Source organism: Ursus maritimus, unplaced genomic scaffold (assembly GCF_017311325.1).
Source record: "Ursus maritimus isolate PB19 unplaced genomic scaffold, ASM1731132v1 scaffold_3, whole genome shotgun sequence".
Taxonomy (NCBI): domain Eukaryota; kingdom Metazoa; phylum Chordata; class Mammalia; order Carnivora; family Ursidae; genus Ursus; species Ursus maritimus.
This window is the reverse complement of record NW_024425563.1, coordinates 69,338,290-69,363,792: the sequence shown is the minus strand read 5'-3', so window position 1 is coordinate 69,363,792 and position 25,503 is coordinate 69,338,290. Positions and strand designations below refer to the sequence as shown.

General features: G+C 39.4%; 1 protein-coding gene and 1 non-coding gene across 2 annotated transcripts in view; both read right to left on the bottom strand.

Annotated features, from left to right (window-relative positions):
* Window positions 1-25,503, bottom strand: part of CDK6 (cyclin dependent kinase 6) — a 228,384-nt gene that overhangs the window by 189,256 nt on the left and 13,625 nt on the right. The gene's annotated exons all lie outside the window — the stretch shown is intronic.
* On the bottom strand, window positions 3,856-3,958 carry LOC121105987. Its single transcript, XR_005838715.1, has one exon. It is a non-coding gene; the product is annotated as a U6 spliceosomal RNA (small nuclear RNA).

The following is a 25,503-nucleotide window of genomic DNA, read 5'->3' as shown; positions in this document are numbered from 1 at the left end:
TCCTCTCTGCCCACCTAGTGACTTCCTGTTCATCTGCAAAGACTGCTCAGGCATGAGCATCCTCTGTGATCCTCACTCGTCTCCCTTCTCCCTTCCCATGTCCGGAGCCAGACTCCTATGTGTTAGAACAACATACTTGACTCATTGGAGGCGCTCAGCCTCCATCACTGAATGAATAAATAAATGAATAAAAATATTCAATTGTCCTATAAAAGAGCACACTGTATTTTTGGAAATAGCCTGAGCCAAGTCTGATAAATTAAGTGGGGGATCAGGCTGAGTAATATTCTTTTGGGTCCAAAAAGAGGTGTGATAATAAAGTAAAGATGTTGATTTTGGGGTTTGGCTCATAAAACATTTCTGAAGACAATTCCAAAAGAGTCTGAAAATGTTTTGCTCAATTAGAACAGAGCTAGAAAAACTGGACTGCCTCCCGTGGGACAAGATTTATTTGGTCATATAAGTTCTAGCATGGTGTTTTTCATTTTTTTCTTTGTCTCATTATTTTCAAGTCACACAGTATAAGGCAATTGCACTTTTATTAAATATATTTCATTTCCTAAACAGTAAGCCACGAAGTAAGTTATCCCCATTTCCCCCCGCATGCTTTCTTTCCTCGGTAACTATCTTGACATGCTAAAGAAATATTTTATCATCAGAGGGTGATTTTGCTTATTTCCAAAAGAGGGAAACAATTTGCTACTCTTTAATATAAATCTCCCCTTAACTCCAGGGGATGTCTTGCTCATGAAAGGAAAAACAAGGTCCAGAATCTATTAACTTGTGATCCATCGCCTTCGAAGCAATTTACATTCAGTATACATTTGAGTTCATTTAGCTATTAGAGTAAAGCCTAAATCCCCTGTGTATTTGCCAGTACAAAAAGAGACTTCAGCCAAAACTAGGTCACAAAATGTTTTAAAATGACAACATGTTTCACTCTTCCAACAGTTTGAGAAATTTCCAAGGAACTACAGAAAGAGAGCTTCCTCAAACAAACAACTTCTATATCCTCAATCACATCCGAGATAAGCCCTGCCCCAATCCGGAGTCAGAGCAGGACGAAAACAATAAAAGAGACCTAACCTGCGCCACAGCACACATCTGATCTTTCTGTTTCTTCGACGTCTCAATCTTGACACACCAATAAACCCATCCGTGATTCCGTCCAATTCTCTAAGCACAACTACCCATATATTTTAATGTAACCAGTTTCTCTTGTGTCAGAATTTTATAGATTTTTACATTATGCATATGGAAGTAGTATATACAAAGGTTAGAGCTCAGCACTGGCCTGCTAAACCCGAATCTGCTAACGTCAGTACGAGAGTTTCCTGGCTGCTAATAGGATATCACTTAAAAAATTTCCATTTTGTTGGGTAATGAACAATAGTTTTGAAAAATATGACCCTGGGAATGGACAATACTTATACAACTCCTAAAAGGTTACAGACATGTGGATATTTAATCACTGCCCTCTCGGCTTCTATTTCTTTGTTAAAAGTAAAACCAAAAAGCAAAACTGGCTACATAGCCCCCTTTAACTAACAGAGAAATGAGCAGATAACAAGTTGCTCTATGACGTCACCGTTTTTACCGACCTGATCTGACGTGCTGAAAGGACAATACCCCCGATAGCTCACACAGTCTCTTCTCAGTCTTTCTATTCATCCTTACAGAATAACCTGAGAGATAATCATATTTTGCAAGTGACTAAACGTTTAAATATTATTTACTGTATTTTATCGTTTCTGACCTCCTTCTTTGATATTTCACTTCTCTTTTCTTTGTTTTTCAGAAACATCATCTATTTCCCTTTCAGAATTAGAATAGCAGTTTCTTAAAGAAAAACTGAGTTGGTAAGGGTAGGACATTTCCCCCTTAATACATATTATTTTTTAGATACTCGAAAGGAATTCATCCATGGAAATTCTAAAACAGGAAAGTATAGAATTTATAATTTAGTACTTGTTAACCATAGAGGTAAATAAAATACTAGAGAACTCTAAAATACTTCACTTAAATACTAGTTACACATTTTTCAAATACCACTATTACATGATATGCCAAAAAGTTATCTGTCGGAGGTTAGTTTTCAGTCAGGGATCTCAGTTTAATGAAGAGACACAAAAGTATGCCTAAGTAGGACGTGGGACAGAAAACATGTTAGCCCCTGAATCAAATGAGGGAACAACTCTGAGAGAGAAGTAGGGAAAATCAAAACGTAAGTGATGAGGATGAACTGCCAACAGCAAAGACCCAAGAGACTAGGAGCGCTTCAAATCTAAGGGACAGGACTGTGACGGCAACTAGCAGAGCACAGTGTCATCAAGTCAACTTACTTTCGCAGAAAGCCTCTATTTCATCTTTACAAAAGCAAACTCTGGAGAAGACCCAATTTGGCAGTGTGGCTCGGACCCTGTCACAGGTGAGGGAGTTTGTGTGACAAACAGAACTTCCTCCCCTACAGTCACAACGGGTGCGCTGAGCACAGGGTCGGAAGCCATCAGACGTTAAGATCATCAGCAGACTCCCCATCGGGGCTCCACACGCACGGTGCGACTGTCCCACTATAATCTGGCTCTCCCACAGATAAGCACACAGGGAAGGCAATGCCTTGGTTGGCAGATCTGAGCACACTCGAGAAGTACAGCTTTTATTGGAAAAGAGTAAATTAACGTTTTGGTTCAAACCTCGGTTTCTTATGAGGTTGGCATGAACCTGTCATCCCTGGACTCTCAATCCCTCTAGGTATACTAATAAAATTGGGCTTCCAGCCTTTAATGCCAGGCAGATCCTGGAACATGGCAACCACACCACAGAATTGGCTCCCTGTCTATGGGCAGCCAGCCATCATTCTGACTGACTCCTGAAAAGGCAACAGTGGTTACCTTGACCTTGAGACATACTTTTTCTTCGCACTGTAACAGAAGGTTTCTGCATTTCGATTTCTAATTCATGCAACTTTTAAACTATAAGAATAAAGACAATACCCCAGCACGTATTTACTCAGGTCTGCTAGAAGAACTTCAAAAGCGACCATCTCTTTGGGGGGCAGATAAGAGCACATTTGAGAAGGCTAATTCTTAGACCTTGTTTATACTGAAATGTTTTAATTATGAATTGCCTCATGGGGTGGGAAATGCTGGAGGGTGAGGACCAAATAATATAAAGTCCCTTGTGAGCCTTGACAAACACCTCTTCCTTAGCCTCCACTGAGAATCAGCCAATTAATCAAAGGTTCTTGGGCACCTTGGATGTGCCAACACTGGAGATAGGGCAGTTAGCAAAACTGTCCCCACATTATTGGAATCGCTATTCTGGGGAGCCGCTACTTCCTTCTGGGGTGTGCTGGGGTAGAAGTAAGATTGAAAATGACTCTTCCCGGGTGAGATTCGACTTTTCAAGTGAATTTTGTCAACGCAGTTACAGAGAATTTTGTTCCTGGCTTTAAACTATTCAAAACACAAATCTGTTCTATTCATCTGATGTAAGACTAAACAAAAGCATTCATTAATAAAAAGCAGAGAAGACATAATGCCAAAATCTTTGTATATTTTAGCGCATAATACATTTATCTTTTTCCAGGCAAATGGCAGGCAACTTGTTTCTAATTCAAAGAAAGATAATGGAAAGAACTGTTTACAGTAGAACAATCTTCAATAATTCAGAGCTTGATGATCTAATGAAATTACTTTAAAATGTCAAATGTCAGGATGCTGTATCAAATCTCCTCTTTTGCATTTCAACTCTAAGTTAACATTTTGAGGAAACAGGAATTCAACAAATAGTAACTGTTTTAAGCAAGACTCACCCAACTTTTACTAAGCCCTAGTTAAGTGCATTAATTTTTTTTTTAATATGGAATGCTTCACGAATTTGTGTGTCACCCTTTCACAAGGGCCATGCTAATCTTTCTATCATTCCAATTTTAGTATATGTGCTGCTGAATGAGCATAAATTTTGCCAGGCTGGCTATGTAAGAGCTCTTTTATGAAAAGTTCTTAAAAATACTTTATAGATATAAAGTATGTCACCCTGATTTTTAAAAATATCACACCCAATTTTTAAGTGTCTACACATAAGTTAATTAATCCACTCTTAGTATATGCCAAAAAATGATCTGTGTGTGTGTGTATAGCTTTTAAACAATAAACAAAGAACACAAAACAAGGAAACTACTTACTTGAAGGTAAACTCAGCAGGGCTGCTGTAAAGATGAAACCATTCATGACAGGCAAAATCGGGTGTGGGACATGTCAAGTGTTCAATTAAAGATTAGTTGGAAGATGATGATGATGATGAGTATGACTTATTCTTAAGAATTTTAGTTTTTATTTCATTTATTAGAACAATTTTTTTTTTAAGCATAAGGCTTCTCTTGAGGCATACCTTTAGCACATGATAAAGCCTTCATTTGTAGGTGAATGAAGGACACTCTCTCTATGCCTAAGGGACTTCAGGGGTGTTAATCACTTTAGATTCCTCCACCTGTTCAGGTCCCTCTTAGAGCCAATTTCTCCACTTCCCGGTCTTCAACCTGTGGCTCTTCTTCCTTCACCTTCTCTAACTCCGGACACTTCCTTCAGGCTTCACTTAGGGCTCCCAATTCCTCCCTGCTCTCTGCATATGGTCTTTTCTCGTAACAGAAGAAAATCAAAGCCATTTGCCTCATCCCCAGGTCTTCTGTCCCTCATGTTTCACAGGAAAGTATTCTCCTCTTCAAGAAGAGGTGTCCCCCACCAACTGTGCCCTCCACCCTCTGCTAAGTTCTTATTTCATCAACTTTTACTTTTTTTTTAAGTATTTATTTATTTATTTATTTATTTGAAAGAGAGAGAGCGCACGCACGCACACACGGAGAAGTTAAGGGAGAAGCAGGTGCCCCACTGAGCAGGGAGCCCGGTGCAGGGCTCGATCCCAGGACCCTGGGATCATGACCTGAGCAGAACGCAGACACTTAACCAACTGAGCCACCCAGGCGCCCCTCAGTTTTTACTCTTTATCATTCCTCTCCAATCTCTCCTCTGCATCTACAAACACACTCATATTTCCTTTGTATCATGACACCAAAAATGTTAAACCACTTTTATTTCAACCTGATTGTCATTCTACCAACATTCCATCCCCTCAATTTATGTAACGATAGTCTACTCTCGGTGCTACACTTTCCCATTCCTTTGTTATCTGTGACCTGGCTTCCCTCTCCACCCTTCAGCAAAATCTGTCTCTCAAAGAGATACTGGTAACTTCCCGCTACTAAATGTAGTCTCTTCAACCTCTTAGCAGCACCTGAGATACCTGAATGAAATGCCTCCCTCTCCTTGAAACTCTTCCCCTCCCAAGACTTCTCTAAATTCTCTTGCATTTCTCCCTCTCTGGTCTCTGCCTTCTTCTCTGACGCTTTTTTCTCCTTCGATCCTAAATGCAGGTAATCTCGAGGTTCTATTCTCAGTTTTACTTTTTCCCTCAACACATGGGTGCTCTTGCTCAGTCACTAATTTAATATGTAGCGTCCAATTTGACAGGGACCTTACGGATCTATTACAGACAGCAACTGTTTCTGAGGCATGATTTGAAAACACCTGTGCTTGTGAAAACTGGTGTGTGTTAACAAGTCATTTTAACTGGTGACACAAGCCTAGTCAGCACACTCAGTTTCCACATGGGGCGTTTGTGGGTTCCTCCTTGCGGTGGGACACACTGTATGCAATACGGTATTCCAAATGTGGGACTCAAAAAGATCTAGGTCTCCTTTAAGAATGTCACAGGTTTTCTGGACTCCTCTCTGGATCTTGCAATTTCCGGTACTTCAACTATAACTCTGCCTCGGCTACTTCCTGAGAGCACATATAACTCAACGCATTCTAAACAGATCTCACTGGTGTCCCTCAAACCCGCTTCCTTCTCTCCTAGGAGTCCTACTTCTAACAGTTGAACCACCGTTCTCTCACTCAGGTTAACCAACCCCAATTCATCTTGCTGACTCTATGGCCCTGCTCACCCACACACCCAACCAGCTACCCAGACTGGCCAATTCTTGTACTCAACTCTCTCATACTTAACCTTTCCTCTCATTTCGAGGAAACTATTCCAAAATAGGCCACCATTTTTTTCTCTCTCTCCCTAAGAAATGGTCCATCTCCTAACTAGTTTGCTTGTCTCTAGATTCGACTTCAACCTGGTCTATTCTGATATTCTATTATTCCCACCACTTGTGCATATCTCTACTACTTCCCTTCCCCTCTCACTTTGGTCAACTCAACACCTTAGACTTCTCCGCCAGGCAGCATAGGCCATTCATCTCCACTTGTGTGATTCTGCTCATTGTCTACCTCCTTCTGTGGAGTCTAACTTCCCTGCTCCCACAAGTTAAACAATTTCTTCTTCTGAGGTAGCCTAGAATTGTATCTCTGACTCTGAATGGTCCATATTGCTTTATTCTTTGTATTATAGTAATTTACATGGGTCCCTTCTCTCTTTCCTCCTGCTAGGTCATAAACTCATTGAAAATAGCGACCGTTAATACACTTTTTGATTCCCCCCTGTACCTATTACTTATAGTAAGTGCCTTGTACTCAGGAAGCGCTCAGCTAACCTCTGCTAGGTGGGAAGTCATCTAAGGCACTATTTCATGAACGTATCCCATGTCACACACTGCTAGTCGCTGTAAGCAACGTTAATTCTGGGAATGAGATCCAAACTGTAACTGGATGCCTTAGCATCTTTGGGTCCATCCAAAAATCATCTTCAAATCAGGCAATCCTGATAGCCATGTTCTAGAATAGGCCCCCGTGGAAACCGGAATATGCCAGAACCAACTTCCCAGTCTCTTCAGAATAGAGACACCACAAAAGCAAGCTTCATTTCTTGGGATCTTGTAACATCCCCAATCTTGTGAGTACCCGAATTGCCACTTTAGGAAAAAGGAGGAAATTTCAAGTTTCCATTTAATTTTCCATACACCACACAGGAAAGAGTCATCCTTTCATTCAGAGCCCAATAACTTACTAAATGGTAGACTAAAAACCTTAATAAAGCTTTCAAATGTGTTTTACCTCTACAAACAGCAAATGTATGGAAGCATCTAGCTTAACCCTAATTGTGTGAAAAACTCTGCACCAGCAGTAGTGTATTAAAATGTTTTCTTTATACTTAAGTATAAACACATAGAAGAAAATGGGCAAAATTTTCAAAATTAGCTAACAATGACATTTTAAAATCAGTTGTAAATTTTATTTGACTCTTTTTATTTTGTTTGGAGGTGGGGACAACTTTTACTTATAACAGGAATTCCTTTCTTTCTTTAAACACTGGGAGTGAGCCTTTGTAGAAAAGGATTATTTCTTTAGTTCCTAAGAAACAAACTGGAATAATTTAAGCCTTCAAAATTTCTCTCCTAAAAGACTGCACAAACAATGTCTCTCTCTCTCTTTTTCTTTTCTTTTTTTTTTTTTTTTTACTATTTCATACTAAAATTATAGGAACATAGAATTTTAAAGCCCAAAGTCATCAAGCTTTAGTCCTCCTTTTTGAAAATGAGGAAACTGGGGGTGGGGGGGGGGGCACGGTAAGCTGACCCGCCTAGGATCCCTCTGTGAACTGTCCTCCCCACTGTACCATTCTGCCACTGAATGCAGCAAAATTACCTCCCAAAGTTAATTTCAGGAGGGAAAGCATATTCTTATACCTTAAAAATTATCAAGTATTCTTCAAGGAAGCTTTAAAAATGTTTGGAAAAACAGAAGGATGCATGTTTCAGTGTTCTAACATAACCATCAAACCTTTTGGAGGAATTCCAGCCTATTAAAAATGTAACCTTCAAAAATGTAATATTCAAATACATCTTTCTGGGTTAGCAAAGGCCTCTCATTTTCTAAACTCACGGAAAGGTGCATTCAGCTTTAAGAGAATTCTCTCAACTTATTGTCCCCTCCTCCCAAAGTCATGGCCAAAGACAAAAAGCACCCGTTTATTACATAAGCAGCTATCACACATCTTTTTAACTGTCAGACCATTCTGGTTTATGTACATAGCTGCAGTTCCCACTGTTTAGGAGTTTATAATATATAATCGTTTCTTCCATATAAAAGTAGGCACTGCTTTTTTGCTTGTTCTCATTCCTTTAGGTGGTAAAGGACGTTCATGGTGGTGTCCACACAAGGCTGTGGATTGAGGTGTCTCAACGGGGGGCACTATTCACATTTGAGGCCAGACAACTCTTTTTTGTGGGGAACTTCCCTGTGCATTTAGCGTGTTTAGCTGTGTACTTGGCCTCTACCCAGTAGATACCAGCAGTATCCTTCCAACTGTCGACCAAAAAATACCTGCAGACATTGCCAAATGTCCTCTGGGGGCAAAATCTCCCTCTGTTGAGAAACTACTGCTATTGAGGGGTAGTGTTCACTTCTGCGTATGTTCTGACGCTATTCCTAAAACCTACCGTTCCCATGGAACCCGGTGTTAGGATGACCTGTAGTAATTAATCTTTTCAAGGTTTTTTTATACCCCATCATTTGACTGCCTTTGTGTATATTATTTTGATGTAATTTCTAAAGAAATAGAATATCTCACATAACCCACCAAACAATGGGCATTTATTAAGCACTTGTAGTATGCTCAGCAGCATGCTAACCACCAAAGAAGAAGTCGTGAGCTCTATTCACGAAGATCTTTCATTACAGTTGAGGGAAGGAGACATGCACACGTGACATAAGCACGGGCCCCGCAGGACAAGCTAGAACACAGAGTTAAACCAGGGGAGACAAACTTAATTGTCAACGGAAGCACTCACGCTTCCAGAAATGCTCTTAATGGAGCTGATGAGATCAGAGCCTAACCTTTGAAGACAAGTGCATATCGAACAGGCAAACCTCTCGGACTTGGTTAATACCAGACCATGTCAAGTAGAAGGGAAACTAATCTTCTAGGGTCAAGTCTAGATGAAGAGAAAACAGGTAAAGCCTCATCTGTCTATGGATGCCATCTACTACATTCGTGAACTTCAGAATCATTCACTTCAATTCATTTCAAAAGTTCTTCTCCCCTGGTTATTTTATTTAATCCCCGCATATGTGTTAATGACATTGTACAGATAGAGGCATTAGAAGGCAAACCATAAAACCTGATAGACCAGCCACTGTGACATACGTAAAGACAACAGAGAACAGACGGGAGGCGATGCACCCCGAAGCTGGAGGGGGCTCTAATCAGAGGTGTCAGTTGTCTGGAACTACCTCACACTTTCTCCACTGGAGGATGAGTGTATCCTCTTGTAAGGAAGGGTCAACAGAGTCATCCCTACTTCCTTAGTCTTTTTTCAAAAAGCTCTGATTCCCTAGCAGGGATAAAATAAAACTAATGAAAATTCAATAAACGAACAAATGCAACGACATTTACTTCCTGCCCTTCATCGTGGATTCCAGTCCCAAACTAAACTCCCAAATTTTCCCAAATCCCAAACTTCCCAGTTGACCTTAGCTCTGTCCATCCCAGCCATCTCCTCTTATTCCCAATTAAACAATTACGGACGAAAGTTATCCCTACTCTGGGTTTTCCCCATCTCACGCATTGATGGTAAAGTACTAACATCCGAGTGCTGACTGTAGGAATGTTAACCTTATTAATGCTAGACAGTGTTGGGCCTCTTTGTTTCGCCCAGTTTATACCACAGACTTTACTACCTTCTGCCTCCTTCAAACTGATGTTAACCAGCGCCTTTCTGTAATGCAGGCCTTCGGAGCCTCAGCACAATCCACGTGTTGCATTGTCTTTGCAGTACAGAGCTGTCCGTGCCTCGTGGGATGTTTAACAGCATCCATGACCTTCACCTATTAGATGCCAGTAGCAGTACCCTTCCCCAGCTATGACAAAGAAAATGCATCCAGAGATTGCCAAATATCCCCCCCCCAGAGGTAAAACCGCTCCCAGCGGAAGACCACTGCTATAACGTGATCTTGGGGAAGAAATGCCGGTCAAGCAGTGCTTGTATAAATAATCCCGGTTCAAAAACTGAACAAATGAGTATGAGCAGCTCCGAAAGTCTATAATTTCTTCAACTCTAAAAAACATATGGCCCTTTCTCTCAACGCAAGGGTGCTTGAAGCCCCAGTGGAAGAGAACTGGTCATATAACCAGTGCTCCCAACGTAGGCACCAACAGAGTGGCAGGGCTAAACCTGGGAGGAGTGGGAAGCTGATCTGTGGAGCTGCCTGCCGGTCCAGCATCACTGCCATGTTGCCCCTTCTCTGGGCTCAAGTCATCCAGGATCTGAAGAGATGTTGCTCATTTGGGTGTGTTGCTAAAAGCATTCATCATTAAGTTAATTATACATAAGGTGTCTTCTAGTCATCATAAGCCACACAGCATTTCTGTTCAATGGTTTAAAATAAAAATACGTTTTCTGTAATGATGTTCCAATTTTTCAATCTGAAGAGCATGACTTTCCCGCCAAAATGAGTATGCTCTATGATTGCTGTGGCCAGGAACTGATGACGTTCATCCAGGCAACCTACTCTCCACGAGCATTTTCAGTGCTCTCAAGGTGAAACTTCTTCAAGTTTCTGTGACTAAAAGCTACCGTCAGTGTCAGCATGCAACTGTAAACCTGTTTAGGAACACATATATGGCTTTGAAACGCTTAGTCAAACTTCAAAACGATGTAAGAATTATCCTAAAGCTGCATTTTCATGACAAACACGGTACTTTACGTCTTAAAGACTCAGACCTTAGCTAGAACAACAATCAAATGCCAACCAACGTTCTTCACCATGTGAAACCAGGGTGAAAATCCAGTCTTGCCCAGATTAGGGCTTGTTTCCCCCACACCATGCCTCAGCCTCTCTGAAATAGGAACTAAGAACCAGTGTTTGTATGCGGGTCTGGGCACCACACCAAAAACCTCACACGGACCCAGAGCTGTGAAGACCACCCTGGACCTGTGGATGTGGAGGTTATGAGGAAGCCCTGGGTATGAAGACACACAGGAAGCCGTGAGGACAAACGCTCAGGGGCAACTCCCTGGTGCAAGACAGACCACAGGCACTCCTTATAGGGTCCTGGAGTCCAGAACCCCGGTCCCAAGAAGACAAATGTGCAAAGATTCTCATGAAGGGCCTGTGCATTGACAGTAACATCCTTCTTTCTTGAGCTAGCTTTAGTGCGCCTCTATTATTTCTATTCCTAACACTGAGCCTGCTGGCTGTATCACGAACTGCTGCCTGGCTCTCATCAGGTGACCAAACGTCATTTAAAAATGTATCTTCCTGTGAGAAAGGGGGAAATAAAATTCTGGGCTTGGCTAGAGCTGATGGCTCCACAACAATGTGGATGTATGTAATGCCACTGACTTGCACGCTTGAAAATGGTTAAAATGATCACTTTTAGGTGATGCATATTTTACTAAAAAAAAAAAAAAAGTTAAAAAAACCTAACTTCCTGACAAAGGTATAATTACAATATCTTATCTACAGAAGCTTCATATCCTCACATCAAGTAAAACTAGACAGAGATTTCCCCTCACAAAATATATACAAAATGTCTTCTAGGGGCGCCTGGGTGGCTCAGCTGGTTGAGCATCAGACTCCTGATTTCGGCTCAGGTCATGATCTCAGGGTTGTGGGATCCAGCCCTGCACTGGGCTCTACGCTCAGCACGGAGTCGGCTTGAGTTTCTCTCCCTCTGCCCCTGCTCGTACACACGCACTTTCTCACTCTCTCTCAAATAAATCTTTAAAATATATATGTGTATATATCTCTCCTCCAAACCCCCACCAAATTTAGCAATGTACTTTGAGAATGTATCTAGGACTGTTTAAAATGTCCCTTTAAAAAATAAACAATAGTGGACTTTTTTTTTAAATAAATTTTTACCTATTTATTATTTAAGAGAGAGAGAGTGTATTCGAGAGAGCACGAGCAGGGGGAGCAGCAGAGGGAGAGGGAGAAGACTCTCCACTGAGCAGAGAGCCCGACACGGGGCTCGATCCCAGGATTCCAGGATCATGACCTGAGCTGCAGGCAGGTGCTTAACTGACTGAGTCACCCAGATGCCCCTACCATTGTAGACTTGTTAGTGATTCCCCACCACCACCATCCCTTTATTTTTATCACTATTTATCACTTGATTAGCATCTTTATAAACACATGCAATTAAGTGCAAAATGGATAATGCACATGATCCCCCATGAAGAGTGGTGGGGATGTGAAGGAGAAATGAAGAATCCAACGTCCTAAACTGATTACCACTTATCCTTCTAAAGAAGTCAGTTCATGTTTTAACATCGTATGACAAGGGCTTCTCTGTAACTGGATAAGAAGCACAAGATACCCCATATAATAATGCCAATAATGAAAACCAATAGTAATTTTACAACATGTAGAACAGACCAAAAGCTCTTATTTGCATGTCAGGTAGGACAACATTTTTATCCATATTTTTCTACCATAAGACCAAAAGCTGATGAATGCAAGAAGAATTTACTTTATGTTTCCCACCAAAAACATAATATGAAAAGAACAAACAAATGTGGGTTTTGGGTAACAGGTCGACGATTTAAGATAAACCACACTGAAGTTGTAGCTCTTACCAATTTTGGATCCAAACTCATTTTAATTCTTAATTACTCTCTTGCACATTTAGGTGTTTTTTCTTTCCTTCTACTTTTTTTCTTTAACGTCATTTCTGTCTTTGTCTAATCTAGGGATACTCTCTCAGAACCAGGAGTTTTCTGCCACCCTAATTTTGACATTCTCATGATATTTCAAAACTTTAAGAAAGGATTTATTTCTTTAATTTGATCTCTTCTAATTTTTTTGGTCATTCTCTACTTTATTTACCTCTATACTTCAGAATTTTCTTATAAACTTGTCTTCTCCGTTTATTCTCTACCTAAACTCCCTGCTTGCCCTTCACTACTCCCATTTCAACCTCTCAAACTTTCCCTCCATAATCTCTGGATTTAAAGAGTGAAATGTTAGGGGCGCCTGGGTGGCTCAGTCAGATAAGCATCTGACTCTTGATCTGGACTCAGGTCATGACCTCAGGATTGTGAGATGGAGCCCCACATTGGGCTCCAAGCTCAGCATGGAGTCTGCTTATGATTCTCTCTCCCTCTGTCCCCCCACCAAAAAAAAAAAAAAAATGAAATTTTATATCTAACCAAGATATAACACAATAGATTTTGTTTCTTCAACAGACAAGACATAAGGCCTTCTCTCCTCTTTCATGGATAGCCAAGTCATAAAACCAAGTTAATATTTTATTAACTGCAATTCTCTCAATAGCAGGAATAGGCCATGTTCATCATAACTGCAATTGGGAAGGATTACAGTAAAGTATAAATCTTGAAATATTTTCTCAATAATCAACAAAGTATTAAATTACAAGCTTTAGTGTTCAATATATTTGTCATATTCTAATTCTTTGAAAATGGGTCTTAATGGTCAGGAGAGATGACAACTTTCAATTAACTAGGTTTTCTTTTTTCTTTTTTTTTTTAAGATTTTATTTATTTATCGACAGAGATAGAGACAGCCAGCGAGAGAGGGAACACAAGCAGGGGGAGTGGGAGAGGAAGAAGCAGACTCATAGCGGAGGAGCCTGATGTGGGGCTCGATCCCAGAACGCCGGGATCACGTCCTGAGCCGAAGGCAGACGCTTAACTGCTGTGCCACCCAGGCGCCCCCAATTAACTAGGTTTTCTTAACTGGAGGATTCAATTCCTCACTTAGGCAACTCAACAAAAAGACTTCCCTATAAATGCCAAACAATCACAAAAATTAGGCATCTCATATGGGGGGCCTGGGTGGCTCAGTCGGTTAAGTGTCTGCCTTCAGCTTGGTCATGATCCCAGGGTCCTGGGATGGAGCCCAACACTGGGCTCGAGACGAATCTCTCCCTCTGCCCCCACCCCCACCTTGTGCTCTCCCTTCTCTCTCAAATAAATAAAATCTTAAAAGAAGAAATCTCTTATAGTAGTTTTCTTTTTTAGTGATAAGTAGAATTTCTTGCAGAGGAATTCTCAATATGCAGAATGCTCACTAAATCAGATGAGGAAATTCAAAAGGAATCAAAATGCCAGTTTTTGTACTGTGGGCAGCACCAGAAACTTGACAGTCTTAAGCAAATGCTACCAATCCTCAGGTTCCTATAGCAGCATCTCAGAGAACACCCAAGAAAAGAAGGGGTTTCATTTGTTTTTGCCTGTACTGGTCATAATTCTCACACTCTTTGCAATGATTTGCGATGCTTCTGAACGCTCTACTCCCTAATGCTGAGTTGGCCAAATAGTCTGGTAGCAATGCTTATAGACATGTCTGAAACAAATGGCCCACACTAAGTACCTTCTAGAAAGTACATGCTCTTTAAGATAATTTACTGCTGATTGGACAGGTGTTCTGTCAGGCAAAACCTAGGTTTCTAAATTCTGCTTATTTTCTTCCATTGTTTGTTTTTTATTTTAATCATCTATGGAGTGAAATTCCATGTTCAATCTTCCAATGGTCTGAATCTCTGAAAATGTTATGCTTTGGAATGAAGTTCTTCATGTAATTTCTCAAGTATTTTGAGGTTGGGTGGTTAGATGAACAACCAGAACATAATCCATTTTCAGCTGGTAGGACAGTCAAATAAACAAGAATATGTTTCTGAATGAAAGACATTCAAAGGAATACATATTACTGCATACTTTCAGTACAATTATGTAACAAGACACCACTTCAAAGCTAACTTTCGTTTGGATTACATGTGCAAAAAGGTCAGGGCTATGTTTTCTGTAGGAATTTTTACTTTTGCTTACTTGGAAGCAGCTAAATGCTTGCTATTTAGGGGCCTTGTAAAGATAAAAACACATAAAGAAGTAAGAATAAATATTCATTTTAAACACACCATTATTTTTGCTTTAAGTATCTCTTCACTGTAAACTACTGCTTTAAAATTGTCTTTTTTTTTTTTTTAAGATTTTTATTTTATTTATTTGACAGCGACAGCCAGCGAGAGAGGGAACACAAGCAGGGGGAGTGGGAGAGGAAGAAGCAGGTTCCCAGCGGAGGAGCCTGATGTGGGGCTCGATCCCAGAACGCTGGGATCACGTCCTGAGCCGAAGGCAGACGCTTAATGACTGCGCCACCCAGGCGCCCCTAAAATTGTCTTTAATAAGAAAAATGTATTTCTAGAGAAACTTCATGTCTGGATAATGTATAAAATAACTTTAAAACTGCTTCATAAATTTTTAAACAACTTGGCTGTCAACATGGACAAACTCTCAACCACGTCCTATAATTGATGTTATAACAGCCCAGGAAAACAGGTAAAAATTTTTCGAGGTTTTCTAAAATTGTCAAGGATTTCTGAAATGCTTCATCTCCAGATGTCTCAATACGAATAGCTTCTCAGTCTAATAATCTTGGCTAGTTCTAAACATAAAACGAATTAGTAAATACAACTTGGTTTCGCTCACAGAGTGGGCTGTGCTGGCCTGTTCGGAGAGCGATGAGGGTTCCGATGGAACAGATGCAGTTTCCCTCCCGGCTGGGCATCTGGGTCCCTAAGCCTTTCCTAAAATCAATGTAGCAAATACACTGCAACTGTGGTTTGAACTTCATTTCCTTCCACCTCTGCCCCAGTCATCGGACTGCGCAGAAACAATACAAAGAGCAGACGAATTCTATATATAACAGGACTGCCTTACGCTGAGAGGTAAGCATGTATTTACTTATTATACTCCAGAGCCAAAGCTACTTCTAATCTTAAGAACAAAAGGCATGTAATCCAACACAGAATACAATGGCTCATACCTAGTACTCTTAATTAATGTGCGAAAGAAAGGAAAGGATTTCTGATTTCAAATGTCTGATGATGAGGAAACCAAAGGTTCCCTGAAACAGTTTGGACCAAGGTCATTCGATATTATTAGCACCACGACAGAGAGAAACCAGGAAATGCTGAGTCATCAGGAGCGTAAGTGACACGCTCGTCAGCACTTCTCGTGCCAGGTTCAGAGGTGAGTATACTTCCTTTGACCTGCCACACTCTTCCTTTTCTCACTGGCCTGGGGGGGCAAGGCTACGGAAAGCTGACTGCTACCATGGTGAGGAGCAGCATGAACCCCAACAAATGACTCTATTTAACAATCCCGATTCCATGAGCATTTGTCACTACGTAGGACTATTAAAACAAATTGTTAGCAAAATTAAATTAAAATAGAGATGGCATTTAATATGCCAAAGCGATTATTACCCCCAGTTCCTGGTAATAGGAGCCAGTTTCCTCCTTAAATAATCAGTGTGCCCTTGCCAGCATCCAGTTTACTCGCATTTAATTCCCAAACAGGCATAACCAAAACAGTCCTATCCAAATGATCCCGGCATGACTCACACACCTGTAAGGACTGGACAGAAAATCCTGAGATGCGGGATATGACACCTGGAGTCGAGGTGACCTTGAACAGCCCACTTCAATTCTCTGTGTCAGTTTCATTATCTATAAATGGGAATAACAATCCCTCCCAGCTGTGAGAAAAACTCTACTTAATAGGACTTAAGGAGACAACCGCCATGGAAAAAGGAATGAGACATTCATTATTAAAAAACAGAACAAAACCAAATCTTGGTCTCAGGCTCCATGCAACTCATTAGACACGTTCAATAATTTCACTGGATTTGAATGTTTAACGTTGTCACCCAGATGAGAGTCCACACAAGAAGATGTATCTGGGAACACTAACAGTAGGACTTGGACAGTATTCAGTAGTACTGGGCTATATAAAAGTATATTTTTATTTTTTTAATTTTTTAAATAACTTTTTATTATGTTATGTTAGTCACCATACCGTACATCCTTAGTTTTTGATGTAATGTTCCATGACTCATTATTTGCGTATAATACCCAGTGCTCCATGCAATACGTGCCCTCCTTAATACCCATCACCGGCCTATCCCATTCCCCCACCCCCCTCCCCTCTGAAGCCCTCAGTTTGTTTCCCAGAGTCCATAATCTCTCGTGGTTCATTCCCCCTTCTGTTTACCCCCCCCCATTCTTCCCTTCCTTCTCCTACCGATCTTCCTGCTATTTCTTATGTTCCATAAATGAGTGAAAAGGCGATTATATATGAGAAATATCACAATAATTCTTTGTTGAGGAAAAAGAAAGTTTGAAGTGACATCAAGAATTAGTAGTCAGCATTTCTCTGCAGAATCTCTACAGGTCTCCAAAAACGTATTCAAATTAAATCAACAATTACATCAATAAATTAAATCCTCAATCACTGGTAATTAACTTTTAAAATCTTGTTTGATGTTATAATTTTGGTAACTGAACAAAACAAACACAGCAAGCATTACTTTTTGCAATATTTTATTGCATTGAGGTAATTTTTTCAGTTATATTACGGAACAGATCAGCATTGTAAGCTAGCCAGGGATTCAACTACATTTACGAAGTTGTATCTACTACAAATCTTGGGTCGCCAAATCCAGATGTAGCAGTGGCCTTTGGACAATTATCTTTTCAGTCCCTCTGCAGTCTTTGTATGCTTCCATGACCCAGACGTGACTGAAAAGATTGACATTCTCCCAACTGTGTGTGAAAACAAAACAGGAAGATTGCCTCTTGGCCTTAACTCTCAAAAGGAAGAACAGACCAGGGTGACTTCATTAAATCTTGAGATTAAATGTGGAAATTATTTTAGCACCCAGAGATGACACAAGATGGAAAAGAATTCAAGATGACAACATAAGTCTATCCAACAGCTAACATTTACTAAACAATTTCCATATCCACTGTACTCGTATCTTAACTAGTACCTGATATAATGTCTGCCTAGGGCTTATTATCCATAGGGAAGCTAGGCAGACTTGATAGAGTCCCCCTGGACTTAACAATTTATGTCCAAGAGAATGAGAGCTGCACATATGAGAATGTCGAGAGGACTTCATTGAGTTTGGCCACACGTTCCATGAACAAAACCACTCTCCCTCAAAACATTCCAAGTAGTTGAATGGTGACACCAAGGAGGAGAGGAAGAGAGAGTGAGGTAGCCAAGTATTTGCCAAGTGTCAAACACATAACAGGAACCTAAACTCAGAAACATCATTTAATATGTGTCCTATATTTACAAATGAAGAAACTAAAGCTTAGACAGGTGAGAAGTACAATGTGGTCAAGTCATACTGTCATGGGGGAGAATGTGAGGCCACATCTGACCTCGACTCTTAGGTTACCAATAATATCCAAGGCTCAATTAATAATAATGTGGTTGTATTTCCAAGACTCTATGTGTACCCTCATAGTTTTTATTTAAAATTTCACAAACTTTTTAGGATGCCACCATAGTACCTTCCCAAGAACACCATATATTACATTGCTGAACTGTGGTTCATGAATTCATTCATGGTTTACCCTACAGACTGAGCCCCTGCTCAATTATTTCCAATAACATATGGATAAAGTAGATGCCAACCCACAATCAGCAGAATGTATTTTCAACTGTCATACTAACTGCTGATCAGACTTTCTTCTATCTCAGGAGACATATGTGAGATGATTAGTAACTGTCTAGCACTAGGGCTGTATACAGGCTTCTGCTGGCAAGCAATTTTCTTCTGTGCAACTTGCAACTAAATTCCCAACCTTGGTCTGTGCACGCATGGTCGAAAAACTTTTTTAGCCACTCAATGGTGGCCAAGAAAGCATGTCCAATTCATAGTCATTCATGATTTGGAGGTTTCTTTTTATATAAAAATGGGAGAATTCTTTTGAGGACCTCCAAGTCCTTCAAATCACATTAGGGTAGCATTCTACCCCTGCCACAATCAGTTTACAGGAAATGCTAAGGAAAAGCCCGTGAAAAGGAGACAGAGGTGAAAATCAAGGTCGCAGAAAATTTGGGAGGGAAAGAGAAGGTGATTCAATCGTACAGAACACTGCTTGCCTTAAAAACAAAACAAAACAAAAAAAAACCAACAACAACAACAAAAAACCAGAAACAACTGCACCAAAGCTGTCTCCATTTGAGGAGCTGGTTTTGTTCCCTGACTGCTCCCCCACATATCTAAGTGCAGTGAGTACATTCCCAACTCCTACTGCCAAGTTAAAATGAAAACGTTCTCAGTCTAGAAATGATTGAGGTGGTTTTCTTTAATCAAATTAGAGCAGCCAAATGTTCCTTTCAAAGGTAACTGTCTACTCTGCAGCTGTATGCAAACTACCACATCAAATGTGAGGGAAAAAATAGCGATAGAATTGTGTCCTTACAGTACTGTGCTGGCTGCAGGGATGGAGAAACAAAAGCATCAGTACAGCGAAGAATTACATTCACAGTGAGCTTCCAGAAATATGCTGACTTCACAAACTGTGAACAATGTACTGAAACTTCCAGTATATAATTAGCTATTTTGGGGCAGGGAGGAGTGTGGGGGGAAATTCCCCCTTAAAAACAGCTAAGCGGCAATAGATACCTTGAGTCATTTACCCTAGCGACCAAAGCCTCAATGAGAAACATGAAAAGACTGGCTGAGACTTCATGCACAAAAAAAATCTCATAGACCTTGCTTTTTCACTTCCTGTCTCCATCAGAAACACACCACAGTGAGTAATCTTGAGTATCCAACAAGCTTCAATTAAGCTTGTAATGATTCATTTACATGCAGAATTTATTCTTTTAAATCATCAGACATGGGAAATTCCTGCAAAGAATTAATTCATAGTGGGCTTATTTTTTCAGTTGGTTTCTCTGAAGAAAAATCAATTGGCTAACATTCCGACTATGATGTCAAATTAGTTAATGCATGTTATGGGTTTACACCAGCTGTTGGGATGCTCTATGAAAACCTAGAAATGACAGTATGGAAACCAAGAATGACCATGATTGTAGACCACCAGGTGCAACAGGCAACAGGAAGACAGTGACAATGTTCTTTCTATATATACGGCTCTTTTCCAGATGATTAGACTGTCCGCAAAATTAAGGAATGTCACAGAAATGGGGGAAAAGTCTATCTCACATGATTTCCATATGTCTCCAGAAAATGTGTTCTTCAACTTTTTTGCTCCCAGTGAAATGTGCAGGCTACTTTCTTGAGTCACACTACTATCGATCTATCCAAATGTGAAGACTGTTGCATAAATAAAACCTCCTGCAGGTTATAAGCAATTCTCAGGCCACTACCTTTAGCGACACCCTTCTGCTCCCACTCGGTAAACCAAAACTGAAACTGCAAGAAATAAGGACATTTTAATTATTTAAAGTTTTAAGAAATAGATCAGATGGGACTTCCACTTCAAAATGGCAGATGCGGGGTGTCTGGTTGGGTCAGTCCGCTAAGCATCCAACTCTTGATTTCGGCTCAGGTCACCATCTCAGGGTTGGGGGATCAAGCCCTGCCTAGGACTCTGTGCTGGGCGTGGAGCCTGCTTAAGATTCTCTCTCTCCCTCTGTCCCTCCCCATTCCCTCTCTAAAAAAAAAGAACAACAAAAAAAATGGCAGACCCACTGTAAACATTTGCGTCCAGTCTTTCTCAATATACTACCAAAGAAAAAGAAATAAAACCCGTAAGTAAAGAAAGATGCCATCAAAAAATTGACAATTTAGTAGATTTTCTGGATGACTGAAAATAAATAGAAGCAAGTTGATGGAGGAAAATGACAGAGAAAGTCACCAAAAAGACAGTGGTCTCTAGATTGGTGAACATGTAATTCAGGAACCATATTAAGAAAATACCTTTTAATTATAGGCTTTTTTTTTTATTCCTTCATTTCAAAATCATCGCTTTTGTGTGTTTTAATATATATATATATCTGTATACAGACATAATTTTTCTAAGTCAGTGAGCATCAGGGGCATGCTCAAATATTTTTACTGAAGGGAAGGCCAGCGCCCTAAAACAAGCTATGAGGGCACTGTGGAGGAAGCAGGAGCTGGATGAGCCAGCAGGTGTGATGGAGAAAGGGAGAGAGAAATGCAGCCCAAGCAGGGGAGGCAACTGAAGGAAGGTCTGTACCCGGTAACGGCCCCGGTCAGCATCCCCACTGTCATCCCCATACGGAGGACATTGGGATAAAACCCTTCTTAATACAGCATTTGGGGGTTCTTCCTCATCCTGACAGCCAATTTTCCCATTCACTCAAAAGTAAAGCCTAATAAAAGATACTCTCACCCCTACACCAACTGAGCATGATAAAAGATACTCCATCCCTACTCCAAATGAGCCACCCAGAATTTCCACTCAGAAATGAGATCTTGGGGCACCTGGGTGGCTCAGTCGATTAGGTGTCTGCCTTCAGCTCGGGTCATGATCTCAGAATTCCGGGACTGAGCCCCGTATCGGGCTCCCTGCTCAGTGGGAAGTCTGCTTCTCCCTCTCCCTCTCCCTCTGCTCCTCCCCCCGCTTGCGCTCTCTCTCTCTAATAAATGAATAAAATCTAAAAAAAAAAAAAAAGATCTAGCAGGGAGGAAAAAGTCTTATTTAACAGCCATACTAGCTACCCAGTTTTTATTTAAAAAATCTAATGGATATACAAGGCAGTAAGAGAGCAAGAAGGTTCAGACTTAACGGTCACAAACAACTAGGAACTGGACAAATATATAAAACAACTGTTTTCAGATACTAGACTCCAGGTGGTATAGAATGATGATCCCTGAGAGAGGGAAGGCCTAAACTGCCCTGGCGGCTTTCTGTGTGGAGGCAATTTCCAGACCACAGGCACAGGGAGAAGGAACCCAAAGTGAGGACTCTAGTATCACTGAGCTGAGTAGGAAGATATCAAGAAGCTAAGAAGACAAGGAGGCTGAGGTGACTAAAATGTGTTAAGACAGAGTACTGAACAAAAAGCCACCTAGAAAAAGAGCTTCAGAAATCTACGGGGGCGGGGGGGGGGGAAATCTATTGAGTCCTTTCCTGAATATCAACCTGCACACGTGGAAATGCACAAGACCAGGCAAAAACTGTTTCTGAGGAAAGATAAACGACTAGGAAATTGTAAACTGAATGATTCCTAGAGCTCACAAAGGGCAAGAAATCTTTTTAGTTTGTTCCCATCAGCCTGAGAAGAACAGACTACAAAAGCCTAATGCCTTACTAGTGGGCCTACACTAGCCCTAAAGTAAAGCCTGCACTACTAGATCCCCTCCCCATAAAACGAACAAAAACAAAAACTAAAAACTAAAAATAAGCCTTAAAAGATCAAACTGAACCCCAAGTTAACTTTGCTATCCGTCAGAACAAAGTCCAACACCTTTAAAGGAATAGAACAAAATCCAGCAATCAACAATGTAACTAACATTCATAATGTTTGGCATCCAATAAAAAAGAATTAAACATGCAGACATAGAGGAAAATGTAGCTCATTACCAGGAGAAAATTCGGTGAACAGAAAGAGACCCAGAAAAGACCGAGATTATGAAATACCAAAGACATCAAAGCAATTATTGTAAATATTATAAATATGTTAAAAGACCTAAAGGAAAATGTAAACATAGTGAGGGGGGAAATGTAAAATATTTTAAAAAGAATCGAATATAAAATGTACCCAGATAAACTACATGGACCAAAAGAAGTCTTAATAAATTGAAAAAGGATTAAAATCATATAGAGTTGTTCTCTTGTCACAAGAGAATTTTAGACATAAAGGAATTTGAAAAATCCTGCATGTGTTTGGAAATTAAAGAACACAAATCTAAGTAACCCATGGGTCAAAGAAGAATCACCAAAATAAAGTATTTTGAACTGAATGAAAATGGAACCAAAATATATCAAAATCTATGGGAGGAGAATAAAATAACATAAATGCTTACATTAGAAAAGAAAATTCTAAAATCAATGAGCTAAGCTTCTATTTTAAGAAGCTAAAAGAACAAATTAAGCCCAAAGTAAGTAGGAAGAGGAAATAAAAATAAAAGTAAATATAAACTAGACAAGAGACAAATGATAAAGGAAATTAATGAAACCAAAAACTGATTTATCATCAATAAAACTGCCAAAATTCTACCTGTATGGTTAAGGAAAAAAAAAGGGGGGGAACCTACAAATTACCAATATCAAGAATGAAAGAGGGGTCATCACTATAGAGTCTACAGACAAGACTAAAGAATCTATATCAATAAACTCAAAAGCCTACATGAAAAACACAAATATCTTGAAAAATACAAATTATAAAAAGTAATTCTACCTACATCAGACTGATGTCCATTAAGCAAATAGAAATTGTAGTTAAAACCTTCCCATAATGAAATACTATGCCCAGACAACTTCCCTGTAAATTCTATTAAAGCTATAAGAATTAATGTTAATCTACAGAAAATCTTTCAGAGGAGCTGTAAACACTTATCGACTCATTTTATAAGGCCAGCATTGCCTCAAAACCAAAATCTGACACATTATGAAAAAAGAAAATTACAGAACAATATCCTTCATAAACACAGATGTAAAAATTCTTAGCAAAATTGCAAAAGGCAGAATTACAAAAAACAATTTTAAAAAAGAAGAACAAAGTTGGAAAACTTACACTACCTAATTTCAAGACTACGATAAAACTACAGTAAATAAAACATCATGGCAGTGGCAAAAAGACGGGTATATAAATCAATGGAACAGAACAGAGTCTAGAAATAGACCCAAATGTACATGGTCAATTGATTTTTTTACAAAGTTGCCAATGTAATCCAAATTTAAGAAAGCACAGACTTTTCAACAAATGGTCCTAGGACAGTTGGGTATCTATACAAGGAGAAAAATGAACTCTTACCTCAAGCCACACACAAAGATTTAACTTGAATATATCACAGACTTAACATAACAGCAAAATCTGTAAAATTCTAGAAGAAAACATAAGAAAAAAAATGTATGTGCCTTTGGGGTAAGCAAAGATTTCTTAGATGGGATATAAAAGAAGGACAAACCATCAGAGAAAAAAATGGTAAGTCAGACTTTAGAAAACATTAAAATCTTCTGTTTGAGTGACATCATTAAAAAAAAAAAAAGAAAGAAAGAAAAAGAAAAAAGTAAGACATATGCCTGGAGAATACATCTGCAAAAATTTACCTGACAAAGACTTTTCCAGAATATATAAATAACTTTCACAACACAATAAGATAACCCAATTTTAAATAATGGTCAAATATTTGAATAGATATTTCCCAAAGGAAGGTAAGAGACTCGCCAATAAGCAAATGAAAAGATGTTCAACAACATTAGTCATTAGGTAAATGCAAATTAAAACCACAATGTAATATCAGTTCACACCTAATATAGAACGGTTACAAGTGTTGAACAGAATGCAAATTGAATGAAATCGTCACACATTGCTGGTGGAAATGTAAAATGGTACAACCAGTTTGGAAAAGTTCGGCAGTTTCTTTAAAAGTTAAACACACATTTGCCATACAAGCCAGCAAACCACATCTAGGTATGTATGTAAATGAAAAGAATGCATATGTGGTATGAACACAAAGACCTGTATATGAATGTTTATAGAAGCATTATTCATAATAGCCCCAAACTGGAAGCAACACAAATAACCATCAACATGTGGATGGATATACAAATTGTGGCAAAGTCACGTACTGGGAAAGAATGAACTACTGATACAGTAAACATGAAAGAATTTCAAAATTAGTGATGAAAGCTAGACACAAAAGAACACAGTGCTGTTTGATACCATGTATACAGAACTCTAGAAAGGACGAATATAATCTGTAATGACAGAAAGAAGTTTAGCAGTTGCCAGGGGTCCAGGTAGGGGGAGGAGACTGACTGCGAAGTGTCCTGAGGGAACTTTTAGGATAATGGAATTGTTTTAGATCTTGATTTTGACAGTGGTTATGTGGGCATATAAATTTGTCAGGACTCATAAAAAATACACTCTTAAAATGGACGCCTTTTACTACATATGAACTACATCTCAATAAACTTGATTTTTTAAAAAAAGCAAAGGATATCCAAACATCACCAGGCATTGAAAGAATCCAGCAATAGGAAAACAAAGTTAAACACTACACATTTACTAAAACAAAGATAATATGGAGAAGTTTTTAAACATTTAGAGCTATTCAAGGACATATTACACCCATAAAACCATAATAAAATGTTTAAAAAAAAAAAAGAAAAGAAAAAGAAAAAGCAGGCTGAGAACAACAACAGAAAAAGATACTTTGAGGTTAAAATATAATTGCCCAGAGTAAATTCAATAGACAGTTGGTAAAATAAGAGAGAAGATTTCTTTAGAATATAGAGCACAACAAAACCAAAGCAAACAGAATAGTTACAAAGAGAGGAAAAGAAGGCAAGACACACATGGAGATCCAATCTGTACAACTGAACTTTAAGAGACTTCAAGGTCCCAAATGAAAGATCAATTATCTGACTCACAGGAGAACCTCAGAGAGAAAGAATAGAATAAATAAAGAAGTAATTTTTAAAAGTAAAATGAAACAAATCTGCACACAGATCTCACAGTACACCCAGCAAATTTAATTAATTAATTAATTTTTTTATTTTTGAGTATTTATT